Below are 11,113 nucleotides of genomic sequence, written 5' to 3'. Positions count from 1 at the left end.
TACTCCCCACTGAATTGTGGCTTTCGTGTTTGTATAAAATGCGATTGACAGGTTGAAGATTTAGGTGGGGTCACAGACGAGCTAGTGAGCATAAGGAACCTTGGACCTAGTTTGGCTATTCTTATAGTAAACCTTTTAATTTTTGGTTTTGTATATATTTTGAAGGGACATATGTCTCCCTTTTCTATTTTGGTTTGTATCATTATATCCCCGTGTCTTTAGCGTGGTTATGTAAATTAGTTTATTAGCTTTTGCAGGTATTGGCACTCTTAAATTTGGAGATGTTTGTGAATGGTTTAGGAAAAGTTTTAAAAATTACAGGTTTTGTCTAGTTGAACCAATTACAAACATATCCTACCAGTTTTTCTGTAGATTTTACGTGTTTTTTTTATCGCGTTATTTAAGGGTGTTATACCAGGAACTTTCTATGCGATTTCCGGAGAATTTTATTCCGGGACACCAGAATCCCGAAAAATCGTGTATTTAACACTTCAATTTCAGCCGTTTGGGAGGTCGTACCGGACCCGGTTTCTTTTTCTCCCTGTTTTTCAATCACGCGTCCTACCTCATTTCAGGAGTTAACCTGTTCGATTTCAGCCTCAAATAACGAGCTTTAACGAATTTTTCACGATAATCTGAGTTTCGGCGAATCTTTGGTTTTACGCACACACCGGCACCCCCAAATGTCTTCCGTTGGTGCTCGAATTTTGTGTGGCCGCTTTATTTGACCCCAGGAACTTTCTATGCGATTTCCGGAGAAATTTGTTCCGGGGCCCCGGAATCCCGAAAAACCGTGTATTATACACTTCAAGTTCAGCCGTTTGGGAGGTCGTACCGGACCCAGTTTCTTTTTCTCCCTGTTTTTCAATCAGGCGTCCTACCTCATTTCAGGAGTTAACCTGTTCGATTTCAGCCTCAAATAACGAGCTTTAACGCAATTTTCACGATAATCCGAGTTTCGGCGAATCCTGGTTTCTGGCACACCGACACCCCCAAATGTCTTCCGTTGGTGCTCAAATTTTGCGTGGTCGCTTTATTTGACCCCAAGAACTTTCTATGCGATTTCCGGAGAATTTTGTTCCGGGACCCCGGAATCCCGAAAAATCGTGTATTATACACTTCAATTTCAGCCGTTCGGGAGGTCGTACCGTACCCGGTTTCTTTTTCTCCCTAATTTTCAATCACGCGTCCTACCTCATTTCAGGAGTTAACCTGTTCAATTTCAGCCTCAAATAACGAGCTTTAACGAATTTTTCACGATAATCTGAGTTTCGGCGAATCTTTGGTTTACGCACATCGGCACCCCAAATGTCTTCCGTTGGTGCTCAAATTTTGCGTGGTCGCTTTATTTGACCCCAAGAACTTTCTATGCGATTTCCGGAGAATTTTGTTCCGGGACCCCGGAATCCCGAAAAACCGTGTATTATACACTTCAATTTCAGCCGTTCGGGAGGTCGTACCGTACCCGGTTTTTTTTCTCCCTGTTTTTCAATCACGCGTCCTACCTCATTTCAGGAGTTAACCTTTTCGATTTCAGCCTCAAATAACGAGCTTTAACGCATTTTTCACGATAATTCGTCGGCGAATACTGGTTTCAGGCACATCGGCACCCCCAAATGTCTTCCGTTGGTGCTCAAATTTTGCGTGGCCGCTTTATTTGACCCCAGGAACTTCCTATGCGATTTCCGGAGAATTTTATTCCGGGACCCCAGAATCCCCAAAAACCGTGTATTATACACTTCAATTTCAGCCGTTCGGGAGGTCGTACCGGACAAGGTTTCTTTTTCTCCCTGCTTTTCAATCACGCGTCCTACCTCATTTTAGGAGTTAACCTGTTCGATTTCAGCCTCAAATAACGATCTTTAACGCATTTTTCACGATAATCCGAGTTTCGGCGACTCCTGGTTTCTGGCACAACGGCACCCCCAAATGTCTTCCGTTGGTGCTCAAATTTTGCGTCGCCGCTTTATTTGACCCCAGGAACTTTCTATACGATTTGCGGAGAATTTTGTTCCGGGACCCCGGATTCCCGAAAAACCGTGTATTATACAATTCAATTTCAGCCGTTCGGGAGGTCGTACCGGACACGGTTTCTTTTTCTCTCTGCTTTTCAATCACGCGTCCTACCTCATTTTAGGAGTTAACCTGTTCGATTTCAGCCTCAAATAACGAGCTTTAACGCATTTTTCACGATAATCCGAGTTTCGGCGAATGCTGGATTCTGGCACAACGGCACCCCCAAATGTCTTCCGTTGGTGCTCAAATTTTGCGTCGCCGCTTTATTTGACCTCAGGAACTTTCTATACGATTTGCGGAGAATTTTGTTCCGGGACCCCGGATTTCCGAAAAACCGTGTATTATACAATTCAATTTCAGCCGTTCGGGAGGTCGTACCGGACACGGTTTCTTTTTCTCCCTGCTTTTCAATCACGCGTCCTACCTCATTTCAGGAGTTAACCTGTTCGATTTCAGCCTCAAATAACGAGCTTTAACTCATTTTTCACGATAATCCGAGTTTCGGCGAATGCTGGTTTCTGGCACACCGGCACCCCCAAATGTCTTCCGTTGGTGCTCAAATTTTGCGTGGTCGCTTTATTTGACCCCAAGAACTTTCTATGCGATTTCCGGAGAATTTTGTTCCGGACCACGAATCCCGAAAAACCGTGTATTATACACTTCAATTTCACCGTTCGGGAGGTCGTGACGACACGGTTTCTTTTTCTCCCTGCTTTTCAATCACGCGTCCTACCTCATTTCAGGAGTTAACCTGTTCGATTTCAGCCTCAAATAACGAGCTTTAACGCATTTTTCACGATAATTCGAGTTTCGGCGAATACTGGTTTCTGGCACATCGGCACCCCCAAATGTCTTCCGTTGGTGCTCAAATATTACGTGGCCGCTTTATTTGACCCCAGGAACTTTCTATGCGATTTACGGAGAATTTTATTCCGGGACCCTGGAATCCCGAAAAACCGTGTATTTAACACTTCAATTTCAGCCGTTTGGGAGGTCGTACCGGACCCGGTTTCTTTTTCACCCTGTTTCTCAATCACGCGTCCTACCTCATTTCAGGAGTTAACCTGTTCGATTTCAGTCTCAAATAACGAGCTTTAACGAATTTTTCACGATAATATGAGCTTCGGCGAATCTTTGGTTTTCAGCACACCGCACCCCCAAATGTCTTCCGTTGGTGCTCGAATTTTGTGTGGCCGCTTTTTTTTGACCCCCCAGGAACTTTTTATGCGATTTCCGGAGAATTTTGTTCCGGGACCCCGGAATCCCGAAAAACCGTGTATTATACACTTCAATTTCAGCCGTTTGGGAGGTCGTACCGGACCCGGTTTCTTTTTCTCCCCGTTTTTCAATCACGCGTCCTACCTCATTTCAGGAGTTAACCTGTTCGATTTCAGCCTCAAATAACGAGCTTTAACGCATTTTTCACGATAATCCGAGTTTCGCGAATCCGGTTTACGCACACCGCACCCCAAATGTCTTCCGTTGGTGCTCAAATTTTGCGTGGTCGCTTTATTTGACCCCAAGAACTTTCTATGCGATTTCCGGAGAATTTTGTTCCGGGACCCCGGAATCCCGAAAAACCGTGTATTATACACTTCAATTTCAGCCGTTCGGGAGGTCGTACCGGACACGGTTTCTTTTTCTCCCTGCTTTTCAATCACGCGTCCTACCTCATTTCAGGAGTTAACCTGTTCGATTTCAGCCTCAAATAACGAGCTTTAACGGATTTTTCACGATAATCCGAGTTTCGGCGAATGCTGGTTTCTGGCACGTCGGCACCCCCAAATGTCTTCCGTTGGTGCTCAAATTTTGCGTGGCCGCTTTATTTGACCCCAGGAACTTTCTATGCGATTTCCGGAGAATTTTGTTCCGGAATCCCGAAAAACCGTGTATTATACACTTCAATTTCAGCCGTTTGGGAGGTCGTACCGGACCCGGTTTTTTTTCTCCCTGTTTTTCAATCACGCGTCCTACCTCATTTCAGGAGTTAACCTGTTCGATTTCAGCCTCAAATAACGAGCTTTAACGCATTTTTCACGATAATTCGAGTTTCGACGAATACTGGTTTCTGGCACATCGGCACCCCCAAATGTCTTCCGTTGGTGCTCAAATATTACGTGGCCGCTTTATTTGACCCCAGGAACTTTCTATGCGATTTCCGGAGAATTTTATTCCGGGACCCCGGAATCCCGAAAAACCGTGTATTTAACACTTCAATTTCAGCCGTTTGGGAGGTCGTACCGGACCCGGTTTCTTTTTCTCCCTGTTTCTCAATCACGCGTCCTACCTCATTTTAGGAGTTAACCTGTTCGATTTCAGCCTCAAATAACGAGCTTTAACGCATTTTTCACGATAATCCGAGTTTCGGCGAATGCTGGATTCTGGCACAACGGCACCCCCAAATGTCTTCCGTTGGTGCTCAAATTTTGCATCGCCGCTTTATTTGACCCCAGGAACTTTCTATACGATTTGCGGAGAATTTTGTTCCGGGACCCCGGATTCCCGAATAACCGTGTATTATACAATTCAATTTCAGCCGTTCGGGAGGTCGTACCGGACACGGTTTCTTTTTCTCTCTGCTTTTCAATCACGCGTCCTACCTCATTTTAGGAGTTAACCTGTTCGATTTCAGCCTCAAATAACGAGCTTTAACGCATTTTTCACGATAATCCGAGTTTCGGCGAATGCTGGATTCTGGCACAACGGCACCCCCAAATGTCTTCCGTTGGTGCTCAAATTTTGCGTCGCCGCTTTATTTGACCTCAGGAACTTTCTATACGATTTGCGGAGAATTTTGTTCCGGGACCCCGGATTTCCGAAAAACCGTGTATTATACAATTCAATTTCACTGTTCGGGAGGTCGTACTGGACACGGTTTCTTTTTCTCCCTGCTTTTCAATCACGCGTCCTACCTCATTTCAGGAGTTAACCTGTTCGATTTCAGCCTCAAATAACGAGCTTTAACGCATTTTTCACGATAATCCGAGTTTCGGCGAATCCTGGTTTCTGGCACACCGGCACCCCTAAATGTCTTCCGTTGGTGCTCAAATTTTGCGTGGTCGCTTTATTTGACCCCAAGAACTTTCTATGCGATTTCCGGAGAATTTTGTTCCGGGACCCTGGAATCCCGAAAAACCGTGTATTATACACTTCAATTTCAGCCGTTCGGGAGGTCGTACCGGACACGGTTTCTTTTTCTCCCTGCTTTTCAATCACGCGTCCTACCTCATTTCAGGAGTTAACCTGTTCGATTTCAGCCTCAAATAACGAGCTTTAACGCATTTTTCACGATAATTCGAGTTTCGGCGAATACTGGTTTCTGGCACATCGGCACCCCCAAATGTCTTCCGTTGGTGCTCAAATATTACGTGGCCGCTTTATTTGACCCCAGGAACTTTCTATGCGATTTACGGAGAATTTTATTCCGGGACCCTGGAATCCCGAAAAACCGTGTATTTAACACTTCAATTTCGGCCGTTTGGGAGGTCGTAAATCGGACCCGGTTTCTTTTTCACCCTGTTTCTCAATCACGCGTCCTACCTCATTTCAGGAGTTAACCTGTTCGATTTCAGTCTCAAATAACGAGCTTTAACGAATTTTTCACGATAATATGAGCTTCGGCGAATGCTGGTTTCTGGCACACCGGCACCCCCAAATGTCTTCCGTTGGTGCTCGAATTTTGTGTGGCCGCTTTATTTGACCCCAGGAACTTTCTATGCGATTTCCGGAGAATTTTGTTCCGGGACCCCGGAATCCCGAAAAACCGTGTATTATACACTTCAATTTCAGCCGTTTGGGAGGTCGTACCGGACCCGGTTTCTTTTTCTCCCCGTTTTTCAATCACGCGTCCTACCTCATTTCAGGAGTTAACCTGTTCGATTTCAGCCTCAAATAACGAGCTTTAACGCATTTTTCACGATAATCCGAGTTTCGGCGAATCCGGTTTACGCACACCGCACCCCCAAATGTCTTCCGTTGGTGCTCAAATTTTGCGTGGTCGCTTTATTTGACCCCAAGAACTTTCTATGCGATTTCCGGAGAATTTTGTTCCGGGACCCTGGAATCCCGAAAAACCGTGTATTATACACTTCAATTTCAGCCGTTCGGGAGGTCGTACCGGACACGGTTTCTTTTTCTCCCTGCTTTTCAATCACGCGTCCTACCTCATTTCAGGAGTTAACCTGTTCGATTTCAGCCTCAAATAACGAGCTTTAACGGATTTTTCACGATAATCCGAGTTTCGGCGAATCTTTGGTTTAAACGCACGTCGGCACCCCCAAATGTCTTCCGTTGGTGCTCAAATTTTGCGTGGCCGCTTTATTTGACCCCAGGAACTTTCTATGCGATTTCCGGAGAATTTTGTTCCGGGACCCCGGAATCCCGAAAAACCGTGTATTATACACTTCAATTTCGGCGTTTGGGAGGTCGTACGGACCCGGTTTTTTTCTCCCGTTTTTCAATCACGCGTCCTACCTCATTTCAGGAGTTAACCTGTTCGATTTCAGCCTCAAATAACGAGCTTTAACGCATTTTTCACGATAATTCGAGTTTCGACGAATACTGGTTTCTGGCACATCGGCACCCCCAAATGTCTTCCGTTGGTGCTCAAATATTACGTGGCCGCTTTATTTGACCCCAGGAACTTTCTATGCGATTTCCGGAGAATTTTATTCCGGGACCCCGGAATCCCGAAAAACCGTGTATTTAACACTTCAATTTCACCGTTTGGGAGGTCGTCTGGGACCGGTTTCTTTTTCTCCCTGTTTCTCAATCACGCGTCCTACCTCATTTCAGGAGTTAACCTGTTCGATTTCAGCCTCAAATAACGAGCTTTAACGCATTTTTCACGATAATCCGAGTTTCGGCGAATGCTGGATTCTGGCACAACGGCACCCCCAAATGTCTTCCGTTGGTGCTCAAATTTTGCATCGCCGCTTTATTTGACCCCAGGAACTTTCTATACGATTTGCGGAGAATTTTGTTTCGGGACCCCGGATTCCCGAATAACCGTGTATTATACAATTCAATTTCAGCCGTTCGGGAGGTCGTACCGGACACGGTTTCTTTTTCTCTCTGCTTTTCAATCACGCGTCCTACCTCATTTTAGGAGTTAACCTGTTCGATTTCAGCCTCAAATAACGAGCTTTAACGCATTTTTCACGATAATCCGAGTTTCGGCGAATGCTGGATTCTGGCACAACGGCACCCCCAAATGTCTTCCGTTGGTGCTCAAATTTTGCGTCGCCGCTTTATTTGACCTCAGGAACTTTCTATACGATTTGCGGAGAATTTTGTTCCGGGACCCCGGATTTCCGAAAAACCGTGTATTATACAATTCAATTTCACCGTTCGGGAGGTCGTGCGGACACGGTTTCTTTTTCTCCCTGCTTTTCAATCACGCGTCCTACCTCATTTTAGGAGTTAACCTGTTCGATTTCAGCCTCAAATAACGAGCTTTAACGCATTTTTCACGATAATCCGAATTTCGGCGAATGCTGGTTTCTGGCACACCGGCACCCCCAAATGTCTTCCGTTGGTGCTCAAATTTTGCGTGGTCGCTTTATTTGACCCCAAGAACTTTCTATGCGATTTCCGGAGAATTTTGTTCCGGACCACGAATCCCGAAAAACCGTGTATTATACACTTCAATTTCAGCCGTTCGGGAGGTCGTACCGGACACGGTTTCTTTTTCTCCCTGCTTTTCAATCACGCGTCCTACCTCATTTCAGGAGTTAACCTGTTCGATTTCAGCCTCAAATAACGAGCTTTAACGCATTTTTCACGATAATTCGAGTTTCGGCGAATACTGGTTTCTGGCACATCGGCACCCCCAAATGTCTTCCGTTGGTGCTCAAATATTACGTGGCCGCTTTATTTGACCCCAAGAACTTTCTATGCGATTTACGGAGAATTTTATTCCGGGACCCTGGAATCCCGAAAAACCGTGTATTTAACACTTCAATTTCAGCCGTTTGGGAGGTCGTACCGGACCCGGTTTCTTTTTCACCCTGTTTCTCAATCACGCGTCCTACCTCATTTCAGGAGTTAACCTGTTCGATTTCAGTCTCAAATAACGAGCTCGCTTTATTTGACCCCAGGAATTTTCTATGCGATTTCCGGAGAATTTTGTTCCGGGACCCCGGAATCCCGAAAAACCGTGTATTATACACTTCAATTTCAGCCGTTTGGGAGGTCGTACCGGACCCGGTTTCTTTTTCTCCCTGTTTTTCAATCACGCGTCCTACCTCACTTCAGGAGTTAACCTTTGTTCGATTTCACCTCAAATAACGAGCTTTAACGCATTTTTCACGATAATCCGAGTTTCGGCGAATCCGGTTTACGCACACCGGAACCCCCAAATGTCTTCCGTTGGTGCTCAAATTTTGCGTGGTCGCTTTATTTGACCCCAAGAACTTTCTATGCGATTTCCGGAGAATTTTGTTCCGGGACCCTGGAATCCCGAAAAACCGTGTATTATACACTTCAATTTCAGCCGTTCGGGAGGTCGTACCGGACACGGTTTCTTTTTCTCCCTGCTTTTCAATCACGCGTCCTACCTCATTTCAGGAGTTAACCTGTTCGAATTTAGCCTCAAATAACGAGCTTTAACGGATTTTTCACGATAATCCGAGTTTCGGCGAATGCTGGTTTCTGGCACGTCGGCACCCCCAAATGTCTTCCGTTGGTGCTCAAATTTTGCGTGGCCGCTTTATTTGACCCCAGGAACTTTCTATGCGATTTCCGGAGAATTTTGTTCCGGGACCCCGGAATCCCGAAAAACCGTGTATTATACACTTCAATTTCAAATTTTGGGAGGTCGTACCGGACCCGGTTTCTTTTTCTCCGTGCTTTTCAATCACGCGTCCTACCTCATTTCAGGAGTTAACCTGTTCGATTTCAGCCTCAAATAACGAGTTTTAACGCATTTTTCACGATAATTCGAGTTTCGGCGAATACTGGTTTCTGGCACATCGGCACCCCCAAATGTCTTCCGTTGGTGCTCAAATATTACGTGGCCGCTTTATTTGACCCCAGGAACTTTCTATGCGATTTACGGAGAATTTTATTCCGGGACCCTGGAATCCCAAAAAACCGTGTATTTAACACTTCAATTTCAGCCGTTTGGGAGGTCGTACCGGACCCGGTTTCTTTTTCACCCTGTTTCTCAATCACGCGTCCTACCTCATTTCAGGAGTTAACCTGTTCGATTTCAGTCTCAAATAACGAGCTTTAACGAATTTTTCACGATAATATGAGCTTCGGCGAATGCTGGTTTCTGGCACACCGGCACCCCCAAATGTCTTCCGTTGGTGCTCGAATTTTGTGTGGCCGCTTTATTTCACCCCAGGAACTTTCTATGCGATTTCCGGAGAATTTTGTTCCGGGACCCCGGAATCCCGAAAAACCGTGTATTATACACTTCAATTTCAGCCGTTTGGGAGGTCGTACCGGACCCGGTTTCTTTTTCTCCCTGTTTTTCAATCACGCGTCCTACCTCATTTCAGGAGTTAACCTGTTCGATTTCAGCCTCAAATAACGAGCTTTAACGCATTTTTCACGATAATCCGAGTTTCGGCGAATCCCGGTTTCTGGCACACCGGCACCCCCAAATGTCTTCCGTTGGTGCTCAAATTTTGCGTGGTCGCTTTATTTGACCCCAAGAACTTTCTATGCGATTTCCGGAGAATTTTGTTCCGGGACCCTGGAATCCCGAAAAACCGTGTATTATACACTTCAATTTCAGCCGTTCGGGAGGTTGTACCGGACACGGTTTCTTTTTCTCCCTGCTTTTCAATCACGCGTCCTACCTCATTTCAGGAGTTAACCTGTTCGATTTCAGCCTCAAATAACGAGCTTTAACGGATTTTTCACGATAATCCGAGTTTCGTGAAAGTGGTTTCGCACGCTCGGCACCCCAAATGTCTTCCGTTGGTGCTCAAATTTTGCGTGGCCGCTTTATTTGACCCCAGGAACTTTCTATGCGATTCCGGAGAATTTTGTTCCGGGACACCCGAATCCCGAAAAACCGTGTATTATACACTTCAATTTCGGCCGTTTGGGAGGTCGTACGACCCGGTTTTTTTCTCCTGTTTTTCAATCACGCGTCCTACCTCATTTCAGGAGTTAACCTGTTCGATTTCAGCCTCAAATAACGAGCTTTAACGCATTTTTCACGATAATTCGAGTTTCGACGAATACTGGTTTCTGGCACATCGGCACCCCCAAATGTCTTCCGTTGGTGCTCAAATATTACGTGGCCGCTTTATTTGACCCCAGGAACTTTCTATGCGATTTCCGGAGAATTTTATTCCGGGACCCCGGAATCCCGAAAAACCGTGTATTTAACACTTCAATTTCAGCCGTTTGGGAGGTCGTACCGGACCCGGTTTCTTTTTCTCCCTGTTTTTCAATCACGCGTCCTACCTCATTTCAGGAGTTAACCTGTTCGATTTCAGCCTCAAATAACGAGCTTTAACGCATTTTTCACGATAATCCGAGTTTCGGCGAATCCTGGTTTTCGCACACCGCACCCCTAAATGTCTTCCGTTGGTGCTCAAATTTTGCGTGGTCGCTTTATTTGACCCCAAGAACTTTCTATGCGATTTCCGGAGAATTTTGTTCCGGGACCCTGGAATCCCGAAAAACCGTGTATTATACACTTCAATTTCAGCCGTTCGGGAGGTCGTACGGACACGGTTTCTTTTTCTCCTCGCTTTTCAATCACACGTCCTACCTCATTTCAGGAGTTAACCTGTTCGATTTCAACCTCAAATAACGAGCTTTAACGCATTTTTCACGATAATCCGAGTTTCGGCGAATCTTTGGATTCTCGCACGTCGGCACCCCCAAATGTCTTCCGTTGGTGCTCAAATTTTGCGTGGCGCTTTATTTGACCCCAGGAACTTTCTATGCGATTTCCGAGAATTTTGTTCCGGGACCCCGGAATCCCGAAAACCGTGTATTATACAATTCAATTTCAGCCGTTCGGAAGGTCGTACCGTGCCCGGTTTTTTTTCTCCTGTTTTTCAATCACGCGTCCTACCTCATTTCAGGAGTTAACCTGTTCGATTTCCGCCTCAAATAACGAGCTTTAACG

Source organism: Silene latifolia, chromosome 1 (assembly GCF_048544455.1).
Source record: "Silene latifolia isolate original U9 population chromosome 1, ASM4854445v1, whole genome shotgun sequence".
Taxonomy (NCBI): domain Eukaryota; kingdom Viridiplantae; phylum Streptophyta; class Magnoliopsida; order Caryophyllales; family Caryophyllaceae; genus Silene; species Silene latifolia.
Note: the sequence above shows the minus strand (reverse complement) of the source record.